We start from the raw sequence: 16,467 nt of genomic DNA, 5'->3' as shown, positions 1-16,467 counted from the left end.
CGCCGCGAGAGCGCACTGATATGTCTCTAGCGGGAACCGATATTCATTTGTTTACAGTAACTCACGAACGTCGTCGTAAGAGCACACTGTTAAGTCTCTAACGGGGTATTTGTTTACAGTAACTCACGAAGACGCCGCGAGAGTACGCTGATATGTCCCCCCAACACACACAGCTGAGCCAGAATCGAACCTCCAAAGTTTGCGACGGAAGGCCAGCGTTGCAACCGTCTGAGCTACTCAGCTTGGCAGGGTAAGGGAGATGGTGGTATACAATTTCTTAATTACTAGACTGCGTGCCTGAAACCCTCGATTAAATTCCAATCCTCTCCGTAGTGCTCATGTGGAGCGAGGACATATAACGCTGTTGATGGTGATTTGTCCGTCGGATGGAGACGTAAAACCTTGAGCAGACCTCTCGATGCTATTCGGGAGGAGAATGCTATATGCCACTACCGGCTTTTACCTTCTCCCTTTCTACTATCATATATCATGTCGTTCATTTCACCTTATTATCTTCCCTGATGAGTTTGACGTCAGGAAGGGACTCCGGTTATAAAAAATCCATCTTGACAGATTCATCTCACCACAAATCCGACACCGTAGAGAAACGGGACAAGGAATGGTTATAATTTCCTGCACCCTTAGCCAGCAGTCCGTATTTCAAATCACCCAGGCTTTGACGTCACAGCTCTGTCAGGAGAAAGCCTGCACGTGCGGATATGTTAAGATAAGCATGCATTTTTAAATCGCCCGCGCTTATTTCGTCACAGCTCCCTCACTCCTCCAAGGGAAGAAGACAAAGAGCCTGTGTGAGGTTAGGTTACCGTTCGTGGTCAAGGTTAGGTTAACACACGTGTTAACCACACCTACAAGTCACTTCACTAGTTCGGCTCCTCCAAGGGGAAACCGTAAATTGCCCGTCTGATGTTAGGTTAGCGTTCCTCGTAGCGAGGTTAGGTTAGCACGTCATCATGTCATCATAACCTCAACTACCAGTCACCTAACCGATTGGACTCCTCCAAGGGAAGACGACAAAGAGCCTGTGTGAGGTTCGGTTACGGTTCGTGGCCAAGGTTAGGTTAGCACACGTGTTAACCACACCTACAAGTCACCTCACTATTTCGGCTCCTCTAAGAGCAATCCGTAAATAGCTTGTCTGAGGTTACGTTAGCGTTCCTCGTAGCGAGGTTAGGTTAACACGTCATCATGTCATCATAACCTCAACTACCAGTCACCTAACAGACTGGACTCCTCCAAGGGGAGCCGACAAAGGGCCTGTGTGAGGTTATGTTAGCGTTCGTGCGCAAGATTAGGTTAACACGTCATAATGACGTCTTAACCTCATCTACAGGTCACCTTACAGATTTGTGGCGCCTCCAAGGGCGCCCGATCGATTCGGCTCCTCCAAAGGTGTCCGTGACTATTCCGATTCGGCTCCTCCAAGGGGGGCCCGTGCGATGCGGCTCCTCCAAAGTGGCCCGTGGGGTCAGCATTGCCCTCGTACGTCATAACCTCACCTAGCGGTCAAAAACACTCCAGGTTGGCCAGTGAGGTTAGCATTGCCCTCGTACGTAAGGGTATGATGTCATAACCTCACGTAGGGGTCAAGAGTACCCTAGGTCTTTCTCTGACCAATTAGGCCCCTCCAATGGAGTCTGTGAGGTTAGGCTTGCTCTCGTACGCAAGGCTATGGCGTTATTCCGCTTCTTAACCTTACCGAGAGGTCACTGAACCCGGGCAAGTACCTTCATAGCTTTACTACTAGGTCGATGAACTAGGACGTACATAACCTTACTACTAAAATGTTTTAGAACATACTTTGCCCTTACTACTACAAACATTAAACAGCGTCTTCTCGCTTCCTGCGCTCTCGGTGAATAACTTATATTCATCATCGTGACATTTTGCTCTGAATTTCAAGACACGCAGCCCTCTAATCTCACATCAGTGCGTTCCCCACATCATTTTTCAACATTGTTTATGTCCTAGGTAATTCAAATGTTATGCTTAAAACCAGTAGCGTAGCCAGGATCAGCCAATATAGTGGGGGGGGGGAGTTATAGTTACAAAAAGACAGAACATAATGAGGGTGCTTGTGTGTGCACGTGGTGCGCGCATGCAAGTCTTGTCATCATAACGACGCTGATACAAGTGAAATATGTTGATATTCGGATTGCAGTAGGCCTGCACTGCAAAATTTTATATTAAAATACAGATCAAGAACAATACGACGGTTTTACAGTCAATGGTATTTTCAGTTTACAATCTAAAATCCAACTTTCGAGGCTTCCTAGAAAATAAGTTCCACAGATCTGTTGGTTCTACAATTTTTTTGAAACATTATTTTTTATTGTCACTTCAAGTTTATTTTCTTCGGCAGCCAGCACATTTCCTATTCTCGCCGCTAGATGGGGGCTTCATTTATCCATTCTTGACCCTGTCGAATGACGGGAAATAGGCTGTAGATTTTCAATAAAGTTACGTAAGGGCTCAATCAAAATTGCAGTAATTTTCCAGTGTGTCAGTATCTGCCGATATAATGGTACTACCTTCATTTTTTAAAGGAATTACACTTTTCTACACCTAGGATTCAAAGTTATGGAGTGTGATTTTTTCAAAATCTTTCTGTTAGTTCTCAAGAAAATGGAATGTTTTTAGACATGATTTATTCGTCCGCCGTGAGCCACCCTATTCGAAAGAATCCCAACCAGATGACCAACGTCCACGCTTCGTATGAATCCTGAGCCTGTTAACACATTGACCCTGTACTTTATTCTTTTTTCAATTTGCTTTACGTCGCACCGACACAGATAGCTCTTATAGCGACGTAGGGATAGGAAAGGTGTAGAAGTGGGAAGAAGGCGACCATTGTCTTCATGAAGGTACAGCTCCAGCATTTGCCTGGTGTGAAAATGGGAAACCACGGAAAACCATCTTCAGGGGGGTGTATTCTAACCTCCAGCAAACCCCCTTGGCTACGTCCCTGTAGTTAAAACGTATCATACATACCACTTGAGGAAATCATGCGAACATCTAAAATCTTACCGTACCAGCATAGTAGGCCTACAAGCCAAGAAGATTGGAAATCACTCTACGAGTACATTTGTTAGTACAATTTTTCAATAGGAGTGATATGAACGGAAATAACTGAGGATTATTTTCAGAAACTTCTTCTAACCTACCCTTCTACTCAGTATTAATTAAATAATTTGTAGGCTAAGCAACAGTTCCTACTTGCCCTCAATTTTAATGTTATGACCGAGTTTCCTTAATTTACGAACAATTTTTTTTTTTTTTTTTTTGCGGCACCCGCCGTACATTTAACAGATGTCAGGGAATGTTTTACAATAAAACAGTGTTGTATTTATTCAGAAAAGCACATGTAAGAACAAAAATGTGATAAAGCTACATAATAAAGGGGACAATGGTCAACACTGCACGTCAGGATAATTTAATGTTGTTCTATAGCAGCAATTGCATATCCCAGTTCCCTCTACACCGGGCGAGTTGACCGTGCGGTTAGGGGCGGGCAGCTATGAGCTTGCATCCTGGAGATAGTGGGTACGAACATCACTGTCGGAAGCCCTTTTACGTGGTTTCCCATTTTCACACCAGGCAAATGCTGGTGCTGTACCTTCATGAAGGCAATGGTCGCTTTCTTCCCACTTCTACACCTTTCCTATCCCTACGTCGCTATAAGAGCTATCTGTGTCGGTGCGACGTAAAGCAAATTGAAAAAAGAATAAAGTACAGGGTCAATGTGTTAACAGGCTCAGGATTCATACGAAGCGTGGACGTTGGTCATCTGGTTGGGATTCATTCGAATAGGGTGGCTCACAGCTGACGAATAAATCATGTCTAAAAACATTCCATTTTCTCGAGAACTACCAGTCAGATTTTGAAAACATCACACTCCATGACTTTTAATCCTAGGTGTAGAAAAGTGTAATTCCTTTGAAAAATGAAGGTAGTACCATTGTATCGGCAGATACTGACACACTGGAAAATTACTTCAATTTTGATTGAGCCCTTACGTAACATTATTGAAAATCTACAGCCTATTTCCAGTCATTCGACAGGGTCAAGAATGGATGAATGAAGCCCCATCTAGCGGCGAGGATAGGAAATATGCTGGCTGCCGAAGTCTGTCGCACTCCTCTGGAGCAATGGTGAGTGACAGATGAAATGTTAATGGAGAGTGTCGCTGGAATGAAAGCTGACAGGGAAAACCGGACTACGCGGAGAAAAACCTGACCCACCTCCGCTTTGCCCAGCACAAATCCCACATGGAGTGACCGGGATTTGAACCACGGTATCCAGCGATGATGGGCCGGCGCGCTGACGTCTGAGCAACGGAGGCTTGCGTAACGTTAATAAAGGTTAAAAATGATATTTGACAATCTTAACGGTTTGTGAGTTATGTGAGGACAACATATTAGCTCACTCATTCTGTACATAACCACCCAGAAATAACGTGCACAAACTATATTATTTACAGAAGGCAGTTTGGGTTTAGGAAAGGTTATTCCACTGAAGCTCAACTTGTAGGATTCCAGCAAGATATAGCAGATATCCTGGATTCAGGAGGTCAAATGGACTGTATCGCGATTGACCTATCTAAGGCATTTGATAGGGTAGATCATGGGAGACTACTGGCAAAAATGAGAGTAATTGGACTTGACAAAAGAGTGACTGAATGGGTGGATATGTTTCCAGAAAATAGAACTCAGAGAATTAGAGTACGGTTAGGCGATGCTTTGTCTGCCCCTGTAATAATTAAGAGGGGAATTTCTCAAGGCAGTATTATTGGATCTTTATGTTTTCTTATATGTACCAATGATATGTGTAAAGAAGTGGAATCAGACAAGGCTTTTTGCAGATGATGTTATTCTACACAGGGTAATAAATAAGTTACAAGGTAGTGAGGAACTGCAAAATTATCTCGATAATGTTGTCAGATGGACAGTAGGCAATGATATGATGATAAACAGGGTTAAAAGTCAGGTTGTGAGTTTCAAAAATAGGAAAAGTTATCCTAGTTTTAATTACTGTGTTGATGGGGTGAAATTTCCTTTTGGAGATCATTGTAAGTAACTAGGTTTTAATATAAAGAAAGACCTTCAATGGGGTAATCACATAAATATGATTGTAAATGGTACAGGTCTCTGCACATGGTTATGAGGGTATTTAGGGGTAGTAGTAAGGATGTAAAGGAGACGGCATATAAGTCTCTGGTAAGACCCCAACTACAGTATGGTTCCAGTGTATGGGACCCTCACCAGGATTACTTGATTCAAGAACTGGAAAAAAAAAAAAAAAAAAAAAAAAAATCCAAATAAAGCAGCTCGATTTGTTTTGGGTGATTTCTCACAAAAGAGTATCGTTACAAAAATGTTGCAAAGTTTGGGCTGGGAAGACTTGGGAGAAAGGAGACGAGCTGCTCGACTAAGTGGTTTGTTCCGAGCTGTCAGTGGAGAGATGGCATAGAATGACATTAGTAGACGAATAAGTTTGAGTGATGTCTTTAAGGGAAGTTTGAATTCAAGAGGACAAATTGGGGCAAATATTCGTTTATAGGAAGGGGAGTTAGAGATAGGAATAACTTACCAAGGGACATAATTCAATAAATTCCCAATTTCTTTGCAATAATTTAAGAAAAGTCTAGGAAAACAACAGATAGGGAATCTGCCACCTGGACGACTGCCCTAAATGCAAATCAGTAGTGATTGATTGATTGATTGATTGATTGATTGATTGATTGATTGATTGATTGATTGATTGATTGATTGATTGATTGATTGATTGATTGATTGATTGATTGATTGATAAATAATGACTAAAAGAAGGAAACGCCCATGGTTCAGCAGTTCCGAAGGAACACGGCCTACCAAGCGATCGCTGCTCAGCCCGAAGGCCTGCAGATTACGAGGTGTCACGTGGTCATCACGACGAAACATATTTCCAGTAGCACAAATTCAAATATTGTTCTCACGTATACTTTATAAGAGGTGATTAAAAGAGGCCCCAGGGGCACTCAGCATGGGAGCGTGGGTTAGCGACCAGGGGGCCCTGAGCAGAGTCCTGGCGTTGCTTCCACTTACTTGGGTCAGATTCCTCACTTTCATCTATCCTATCGAACCACCCTTGGTCAATTCTTGTTCTTTTCCGACTCCGACGTTATTAGAAAATTCGATGCCTAGGGAGTCTTTCATTTTAACACCCTTCGTGGTATTTGTCTTTCTTTGGCCGATCTCTTCATTTTTCGAATTGTCGGGTCCCTTCTATATTTTTCATCTTAATAGAGGATTGTTGCCTAATTGTACTTCCTCTTATAAAATAATCAACAGCCCCACCACCACCACCACCACCACCACCCCAGGGGCTTTCAACTTGAGAGCATGCGTTGGTGACCATGGGGCCCTTAGCTAAATTTGGCATAACTTCCAATTGTGCCAAGCCGCTAACTTTCACCTATCCTATCCGACTATCGTTGATCAACTCTTGATCTTTTCGACCCCATTGGTATTAGTTTGCAAATCCTCTGGAGTCTTTCCTTTTTAACGCCCTTTGTGGCCCTTGTCTTCGTTTGGCCGATATCTTCATTTTTAAAGTTTCGTATTCCTTCCAGTTTTTTCTCTCTGATTAGTTTAAATAGGGGATGGCTGCCTAGTTGTACTTCCTCTTAAACCAATAATCACCACCACCACCACCACCACCACCACCACCACCACCTTCGTGACCGTTCTCTTTCTGTTGTTGTTTCTTCGAAGAATCGTACCACTTCTCTCTTTCCCTTCGGATTAATGTTAAGAAGGACTGATTGCCCAGTCCTACTAGTTGTACTTCGTGAAATAATACTCACTTCCACTACCACCATATACGCGTCACGTATGTCGATATGGCTTAGTTGTATGGGCAGATGTCCTTTCTCACGTCAATCATGTATGGTTTTCTTTTTTCTTACTATCAGCACTAGCGGGTGAGTTGGCCGTGCGGTTAGAGGCGCGCGGCTGTGAGCTTGCATCCGGGAGATTGTGGGTTCGAATTCCACTGTCGGCAGCCCTGAAGATGGTTTTAAGTTGTTTCCTATTTTCACACCAGGCAAATGCTGGGGCTGTACCTTAATTAAAGCCACGGCCGCTTCCTTCCAACTCCTAGGCCTTTCCTATTCCATCGTCGCCATAAGACCTATCTGTGTCGGTGCGACGTAAAGCCACTAGCAAAAGAAAAATACTATTAGCACCAACTCAGGTGGGGTTTCGGCGACGATGGAATAGGAAAGTGTTAGGACTGGGAAGGCAGCGGTCATGTCTTTAATTAAAGTTAAAATGGTGTGAAAATGGAGAGCCAAGGAAAACCATGTTCAGTGTTGCCGATGGGGATTTCGAATCTACCATCTCCAGAACGCAAGCTAACAGATAAGTGATGGTAATGATTATTGTTTTAAGAGGAAGCACAACTAGGCAACCATCCCCTATCCAACACTAATCAGAGAGAAAATTGGAAGAGATCCGAAACTTCGAAAAATGAAGGTTTCGGCTAAAGAAAGACAAGAGGCACGAGGGGCGAGAAAGTGGAAGACTCCCTAGGCCACGAGTGCTCTAATACAGTCGGGGTCGGAAAAGAACAAGAGTTAACCAAGGGAGGCCGGATACGATAGATGAAAGTGAGGATCCTAAGGTAAGTAATCGTAAGCAATGCCAGGATTCAACTGAGGGCCCCGTGGTCGCCAACCCACGCTCCCCAGTTAAGAGCACCTGGGAGCCCTTTTAGTCGGCTCTTACGACAGGCACAGACATCGTGAGTGTTATTCTACCACCCCCATCCACAGCGGGAGCTAACAGCTAAGCTGCCCACACCGCGCAGCTAGCTCGTTCGGTCCTGTGGTACGTCTGTATAATCACGTTGTCCCATAGAACCCGTCGTATATCCGTTTTACCTTTACCTGTTAGTACCCTCGACGATATTAAAGGTGCCAAAGGCTATTTAATTTAGACAACTGTCGCATCTAGTGTCTCCTTCTGCTACGTGTATCATATATCCAGCTATCATTGTCAAAGTAATAATCATGTTATTTGTTTTACGTTCCACAAACTACTTTTTAAGGTCTTCGGAGACGCCGAGGTGCCGGAATTTAGTCCCGCAGAAGTTCTTTAACGTGCCAGTAAATCTACCGACACGGGGCTGTCGCATTTGAGCACCTTCAAATACCACCGAACTGAGCCAGGATCGAACCTGCCAAGTTGGGGTTAGAAGGCCAGCGCCTTAACCGTCTGAGGCACTCAGCCCGGCTCATTGTCAAAGAAATTTATGACAAAGAGTGACTACAATATCTCAGACTGTAATATAAAACTAAAATAGCGGAAGTCATTGGGGATCAACTGCCGACTGTTCAAGGGTAGGGTGTAAATTAACTCCATTAAGACGTGAAATCTTCGCATATTAGATTCCTTTCCTCCAGGACATCCAATATTAATGTTAAAAATCATGACATCCTTCAGCGTACCCCAAAAGTTAAAAGTTCAGAGGTGTTAAAACTCGTTAACATGTTGGATTTCCAAATATACCAACCGCATCGCCCTATCCAGTGTCCTTGCAGTTTCTCATTCAGAAAATCTCGCACTTCTTAGCAGTAGTGTGGAGTTATAAGATATCAGTGTTTTCGTGAAGTGCACGTATTATTGGTAAAATGGATGAGCGGAGCATTTCCAGGTGCGCTTTACCAGTAATAACGCCTTTAAAGAAGATTAAACCTCTATCTAACATTCGGCTGACACCATTCACCCCTGGTAGATCAACCACTGTATCAACACAATTATGACTCCACTGTTCCATTAAGCTTGAATTGTGCCTCATCAGACCACATTATCTTCTTCACGAACTCTTCATTCCGATTTTTCATTTGCATAAACCACTTACAAAACTGCATTCGGCGATTAGAATCACCGTCATGCAGTAATCTTGGAATGTACACTTTCCACGTAACGGTTTGCAGAAAGCGTCGTGCACTTGAGAAGCAACTAATCAAAATATATAATGTCCACCTCAGGACGAAAATGAGTTTGATACAGTTTCGTAGAGTATTTTTCGTGCTCTACATGATACCGCATTCAGTTTTTATCTGTCTGTATACTGTAACATTGAAATAATATCTTGAAAGTGAGTTGTTAAAACAAATCGTATATTTTCCACGCGGGTGACTGAATCAGAACATATTTGTATAATGTCCACCAATGACATATTTTCACTTTCCTTTCATAAATGGCATAAAATGTAATGAATGTAGTCTGTTCTAGACAGTAATATTCTGCCTATAATAAATGATTGTACTGAACCAGTTTTTACAAAGTAATTTTAGTCTTTGTTGAATTTGGGTTGGGAAGAATTGAGAGAAAGAAGAAGAGCTGCTCGACTAAATGGTATGTTCCGAGCTGTCAGCGGAGAGATGGCGTGGAATGACATTAGTAGACCAATAAGTTTGAATGGCGTTTATAAAAGTAGGAAAGATCACAATATGAAGATAAAGTTGGAATTCAAGAGGACAAACTGGGGCAAATATTCATTTATAGGAAGGGGGTTAGGGATTGGAATAACTTACCAAGGGAGATGTTCAATAAATTTTCAATTTCTTTGAAATCATTTAGGAAAATGCTAGGAAAGCAACAGATAGGGAATCTGCCACCTGGGCGACTGCTTGATTGATTGATTGATTGATTGATTGATTGATTGATTCCGTCAGGCAGATATTCATTTTAAGCCATTCTAAGCACGTGCTGTAAATTTGAAGTGATTGCAAGTCAAATTTTGTAAGTTATAATTTTCAGGTATAAAAGTTAATATAATCTAATGATGACAATACAATAACCTCGTCAAAACGTATAATGTCCGGTATGTCCGTATGTTGTCCAAAATGTAAATTAACTTTCAATAAATAATTGATCTCCAATAAGAAACTAACTGTGAGAACTACATTATATTTTATTCAATGTTTTAGGAGCTATCAGTTTTTTGCTTCTCCTGAAAAAATTGTATTATTGGACATTACACGTTTTCATTGGTTGCTCCTCACTTGTACTAATAACCCGTACCTCATCTACACATTGTGTAGCGGACTTCCGTGAAGACGTTGTAAACATTTCCAAAACCGAAGCAGAAGGATTATGGCTTGTAGCTGTGCGAGGTCTTCAGGATCTTCACTTATGCACATCACAAATGGTATTATTTACATAAAACTTGTCACGGATCCCCGTAATTGTCAAGCTCGTTCGAGGTTCCGCTTGGAACTCACGACTCAACTGACATTGAAGATTTACACACTTGATGTACAACTTTAAGATGCACTTCCATTTCTCAAACGTCAATCGTGCTACCGCCCCCTTCTTGCACTATCATTCGTCAATGTCATACGTAATATGACATTATAGTGATGCAAGAAGTCACACCTGTTGAGAAAACACGATGCTACATATTGTGATGGTAATTCAATTCTATTCCGGCAACAATACATAGACACCATCAATTAAATAGTGTGCACATTCTTTTGGCGAACCTTGAATATATACTGTTAAAACTCTTTCGACGAATAAACATGAACTATCCAACAAATAATTAGAAATCGATTCTTTTTATTTTTCGTCATATCGAATATAGTACGAAGTAAGCTTATGACATCACTCGTGTATCTGTGCTGAACTTGGTAAATTCATGAACACGACGTTATTTTAATCAAACCTAAAGAAACATGATAATATAGCGAAAATGTAACCACATAAGTTACATGAGGAAGAGAAGACTTATTTTCTTTCGTCATTTAGAAAATGTTGATAACGAAGTGCTAACATACCACATCGGAAACACAGTATCCCAAAGGCCATTTTACGCCAAATTTATTCAAAAATGATCCAGCCCTGACTAAAAATTAGTCCGACTGAAATGCACAACAGAAATCTATATAGAAAAATCTCATAAGATGTATACATTCCCTAGGAACTCTACAACCGCACCACGTTCAGCAAGAAAATGGACTCAAGAAAGGATAGAACACATACAGCTGAAATGTAAACATACTGCACCCGCAGTAATGCCCAAGAGAGGTGAGAATGCGTGGGGCAGAGTGGTCCACATACAGCCGAAAGGATGCGAAAAAGTGAGCGCATAAAAGGTAATTATGACGTTAGTAATTAGTCATACCTATGTTTACGGTTCCGGACATTGATTGATGTTTCTTCACTCCTTGTATTATCGATAAGGAAATCGTAAGTACTTAGTAGAAATATATTTGTCAACACCTCATCAATCATTTCAGATATTAATGAATTTTATTTATCTTATCTGAGTCTTAGGAATATCCTACTGTGCAATATGTAATGAACGTGTGTTGCAGCTACCTGTACCTTGACTCCGGATGAAACTTATCTCAAACCGCGAAGGTTTCGCTACAGAGATGTTGTCCCCTGACATAGCAGTAATATTCAGGCTTAATTGTAAGCTTAGGATATAATATTTGATGAAGGTTCTTTGTATCGTAGTGGCGACAACACGTCGATGCAAATGTTCATTTTTTCTCTTTTGGGGGAAAATAGGTGTGGATATCGTAACATTTATTTTTACAACGGGTGCTGTGGTGAAGTATGTTTCAGTTAACCATCAGTCTTCATTATCTCTTTTTAGTGCTGTCACCCAGCTTTACTTAGTCTCCTTTTAAATGTTTTCAATGAAGTTGGAAATTTATCAAACATTTCCCTTGTTAAATTATTCCAGTCCATACTTCCTATTCATGAAAATGAAAATCCACAGCCTGTTTCCATTCATTCGGCCGAGTCAGGAATGGAATGAATGAAGTCCCATCGAGCTGCGAGGATCGGAAACGTGCCGGCTGTCGAAGTCTGTAAAACTCCTCTAGGGCAATGAATAATGACGGATAGATTAAATTAAATTGTATTGAAGAGTGTTGCTAGAATGAAAGATGACAGGGAAAACCGTAGTACCCGGAGGAAAACCTGTCCCACCTCCACTTCGTCCAGCATAAACGAGTGTTTGACCCAAATTTTCCTCTTGAATTCCAGCTTTATCGCCATTATATATTTTTTATATATTTAAAATTTTAATTCATTGATAATCAAATTTTGAAGAACAATTATATTTGTTACGGACTTTTCCGTGGTAGGTAGAGGTGAAAGAAGGTGCGGGTGTGAATGGGTTTCAAGCTACGAAATTATAGTGCAATGTAAAATTAATTTAAAAATTAACAAGGTTATATTTTCTTTTCGAAAACAAAGAAATAACAAGCATGGCAGGTACAAAGTAGCAATTCAAAAGGGGTTAGTTACAATATTTACAGAATTTGGGCTTCGCGCCCTGACTTCACAATGCTTGGGCAATCAGCTCAGTTTTACCTCAAACACAAGTTTTAACAGAGGGGGAGAAAACCCCATTCATACCTAGGAGCCCTTGCTCCAAATTACACTGAAAAACCTCCATGAGGCATACAACCCAGAATTTTCAAAAGAGCCACTCGCTCTCAAAATTTAAGCCTCTCCCAGGCCACACCAAACTCCACCTTCAAGTTGTCCTCAACGGACATAAACACAGGGGTAAAATACCCAATCTACTGAGGTCTATTAAAAGAAAAGCAGGTTAATTAAATGACCTCTAAAATAACAATTTGAGAGGAGGCGAACTTGCACTCCTAATACACTTTGATTAAGACCTACTTGGCACTAGGCCGTTAATACAAGGGCTAATCCCATGCTAAAGAGGTGACTTAAGAAAAGAACAATTTGTTTTACATTAACGAAAAATAGGTCGAGAAAATAAGTTCACCTCAAGACAATGTGAGTGGGAGCTCGAGAGGGTTAGCACTCTCTATCCCAATATGTCGTTTTACAAGAGAATAGATGAAAAGGGAAGTTACATTTTAGGAAAAGGTTACATGGTTGAACGCTTAGAACCCGCCCCGAAAGTTAAACTGCTGAGCTAGCAAAGAAAGAAGTTATTAATCGGCCATTACCTTGTGTTGAACGGCTGGAGAAGAAAGAGGCGCTTCCCGCCCCCTGCTATGTACTTAACACACTGAAAGATGGAACAGAAGTGGCCTAGAGACCCAAAAATCAGCAGTTTAAATACTCTCGCGGAAGTTTCTAGGCGTTAGGGGAAAGAAAACACCCTCCCACAAACTCTTTATTGGATAGGACCCCGCAACAGATTAAAGTTGGGGGAAGATACATCTGATTGGATAGAAATTAATTGAAGAAATTCGGGATTGGATACATTCATAACAAGGGGAAGAAAGGGGTAAATATTGCCAACTTAAACAATGACAGAAAGAAATTTAACAAAGAACAAACTCTTGAAATTAAATTTTCTCCAAAAAAAATAGTTCTTTGACTCCGCACTAGGTTGCACTATTGTAGATCTTCAGTAGTGTCCTCTAGAAGAGAAAGTTCACACTTCTTACTTCAAGCGAAACAAAAACACATCAAAAATGACACAGTTCAAAAACTCAAAATTTTCCACGTGGTGACATCTTTTGAGACGGTAGAAAATTAATACTGTCAATAAAGTTCAGACTTCCTCCAGCAGAGGAGTTTCAACAGGCGCACATTTTAAATTAGCGGAGTGGAGGTGTACCGCCCGGTACAGACCTCCCCCCCCAAAAGTCCCTCCAGGGATGACACATGAAATCAGTTTGAAACAAGGTCCAAGTTATGCTGTGGGTATGAAGATTGATTGCCAAAAAATTTATAAGATTTTCTTAATTTGGGGTTGATTTGGTTTCAAAATTTGTTGTTGCAGATGAAGTAATGTCTTTATATTTGTAGAAGTTGAATTTCTGAAGATAACTTTTTATACTTGAAAGTGAAGAAAAAAAAATTTCAAGGTCCACCAAATATTGCAGTTGAATTCCCAAGTGTAGTCATTACTTATGGTATCTGTTCATGTAGTAGATGGTGATGAAGTGGGATTGCCAGACCGGCCGTTGCGGCTTGCGTCCAAAGGAGGCCGCTCGGACCCCTCAAGTACCCTGAGATACCGCTCGCCCGCATTATGAGGGGAGCAGAGGTGTTGAAGCACGCCGCGCCCGCGGTGAACATATACAGGCTGCGGGCAAGTAGCAGGTCGTGCGCCGCACATCAGCCTTGGCCGGGAGGAGAGCTCCGGCTCGCCGTGCACACGTCGTCCTCGCTGGGGCCGAGGGGGCCCGTCCTCAGCTCCAGTTGCTGCACGGCGCCGCGCGGCTGCGGGGGCACTGAAACATTAAAGCTTGGCGGCAGAATTGTGTTGGACCATCATCTTTTTTGAGGGTACAGGCTTGTGGAGAGGTTGAGGGGCCAGCGGCGTGCAAATATCCATGGCATAAGTCAAGCCACTGTGTGTATTGAAGCAGGAGACGGGAGCGTGGTAATGGCCGAGGTAAGGACAGGAAGGCAGTTTAACAATCGGGGAGGTTTACAAGAAATGCTTACATATAAAATAAAATAGAAGGAGCAGAATGCCTTAAGAGTGGAACTCAAAAAAAAAAAATATATAACCTTCATATTCCTATCAAATTATATAAAGCAAGTTGACACAAAATTTACACTGGTTTCACCTGTGACAGGTGAACCCTAAATATCCTCTCGGTGGCTGGATTGCTTAATAACAACGTAACCGGGGTGAGGAAATCGAGAATTATACAAGGCCCATGAAATCTGGGGGCAAGCTTGCCCGCGGGAACAAAATTTTTGACCATAACCTGGTCACCTACCTTCAAAGGGGTGGGTCTCCGTCCACGATCATACCTTTCCCTAACCTTTTCATGAGACACTTTAAGATTGGCTTTAGCCTTCTTCCAAAGATCTTTAATGTTATCCGGATCTATTGTCTCGGGTAGAATGTCATTCAGAGACCAGAGGTTAGAGAGCGGCGAGTTGGGAACAAACTTGAACATCAAAGAAGCTGGAGTAAACTTGTGAGATTCATGAACCGCCGAATTCAAAGCAAAAGCTATCCAATGCAGGGACGTGTCCCACCTGGAATGATCTTCATGATGATAGGCAATAAGTGCGGACCTGAGATTACGGTTAACCCGTTCAGCCAGAGATGGTTGAGGGTAATAAGCAGAAGTAGTTACATGAGAGATTGATAAGTCAAAACAGAATTTACGAAATAAATTAGATGTAAAAGCCTTAGGATTATCAGATACAATATATTGACACGGAACAAAAGAAGCAAAAATAGAATTTAAGCAGGTAATGGTAGACTGAGCGGTAGCCAGCTTAGTCGGAAATAACCAAGAAAATCTGGTAAAACCATCTACGCACACAAAGATGAACTTGTTAGCATTACCCTTTGACTGGGGGAAGGGTCCTACATAATCGATATACAGACGTTCCATGGGGCGCGACGCTTGATGCGAAGACAAAAGGCCTACCTTGGTGGACATGGTGGGTTTACTGAGCAAACAAGATTTACAAGCTTTTACAAGTTCCCGGATTTCACCGTCCATACCTTTCCAGATGAACATTTCACGAATCTTCTCACGAGTTTTAAAGATTCCAAGATGCCCTCCTAATGGGGTCTCATGATAATACTTGAAGATCATAGGTACAAGAACAGCTGGAACGACAACTTTCATCATCCTATCATGCCTCGATGGGCAACATAGATCACCATTCCTCAGAACATAAGGGACAACATGTTCCCCAGAAGAAAGGGTTTCCATTATCGGAGCCAGCGTCGGATCTTCACGTTGGTATTTCTCAATATCCCTAAAAAGCATGGGAGCATCTGTTAAGATGGCATTAACACCAGATAGTATGGACTCGGGAGGTGATGAACTGTCGACCGGTTCGTGGGTCTCGACGTCGTTATGAAACATACGGCTGAGTCCATCAGCAACAACATTTTCGGTACCTCTGATATGTCTAACATCAAACTGGAAGGCGGAAATACGAATAGCCCAGCGGGCTATACGACCAGTACGACGCGGCCTACCTAAGACCCAGCTTAATGCTTGATTATCTGTCTCCAGGTCGAATTTGACGTGTTCCAGATAGAGACGGAACTTTTCTAAGGCGAATAAGACTGCCAAACCTTCGAGCTCATAGATGGAATACTTGGCTTCTTGAGCCGACAAGGTCCTAGAGGCATAGGCGATAGGTCGCCTCCCTAGTTCAGTCTCTTGAAGAAGGACTGCAGCTACTGCTGACGACGACGCGTCGGTTTGGACGATGAATTTCTTCGAGAAATCAGGCATAGCAAGTACAGGGGCATTACAAAGTGCTAATTTAAGGTCTTCAAAAGCGGCTTGTTGAGAAGGTCCCCACTCGAATTTGATGCCTTTCCTACGAAGAAGGTTTAAGGGCGCCGCTCTATTAGCAAAGTTAGGAATGAACTTCCTGAAGAAATTCACCATACCAATGAACCTGGCGATACCTTTAATGTCCTTGGGAGGTTTAAAATCACGGATGGCCTGTGTTCTAGAAT

At 42.1% G+C, this 16,467-nt stretch overlaps 1 long non-coding RNA gene across 2 annotated transcripts in view; it reads right to left on the bottom strand.

Annotated features, from left to right (window-relative positions):
• The window catches only part of LOC136861748 (uncharacterized), a 94,157-nt gene extending 83,033 nt beyond the window's left edge, over window positions 1-11,124 (bottom strand). Inside the window, exon 1 of one of the 2 annotated variants that reach the window (XR_011017626.1) lies at window positions 11,073-11,124. This is a non-coding gene — a long non-coding RNA (uncharacterized lncRNA). Of the gene's footprint in view, window positions 1-10,088; window positions 10,158-11,072 lie in introns of those variants that run through there. The other variant, XR_010859050.2, reaches the window with a different exon arrangement.
• Window positions 11,125-16,467: the final 5,343 nt, after the last annotated feature.

Source organism: Anabrus simplex, chromosome 1, assembly GCF_040414725.1.
Source record: "Anabrus simplex isolate iqAnaSimp1 chromosome 1, ASM4041472v1, whole genome shotgun sequence".
NCBI lineage: Eukaryota > Metazoa > Arthropoda > Insecta > Orthoptera > Tettigoniidae > Anabrus > Anabrus simplex.
The sequence above is the reverse complement of the archived record's forward strand: the minus strand, read 5'-3'. Positions and strand labels throughout refer to the sequence as shown.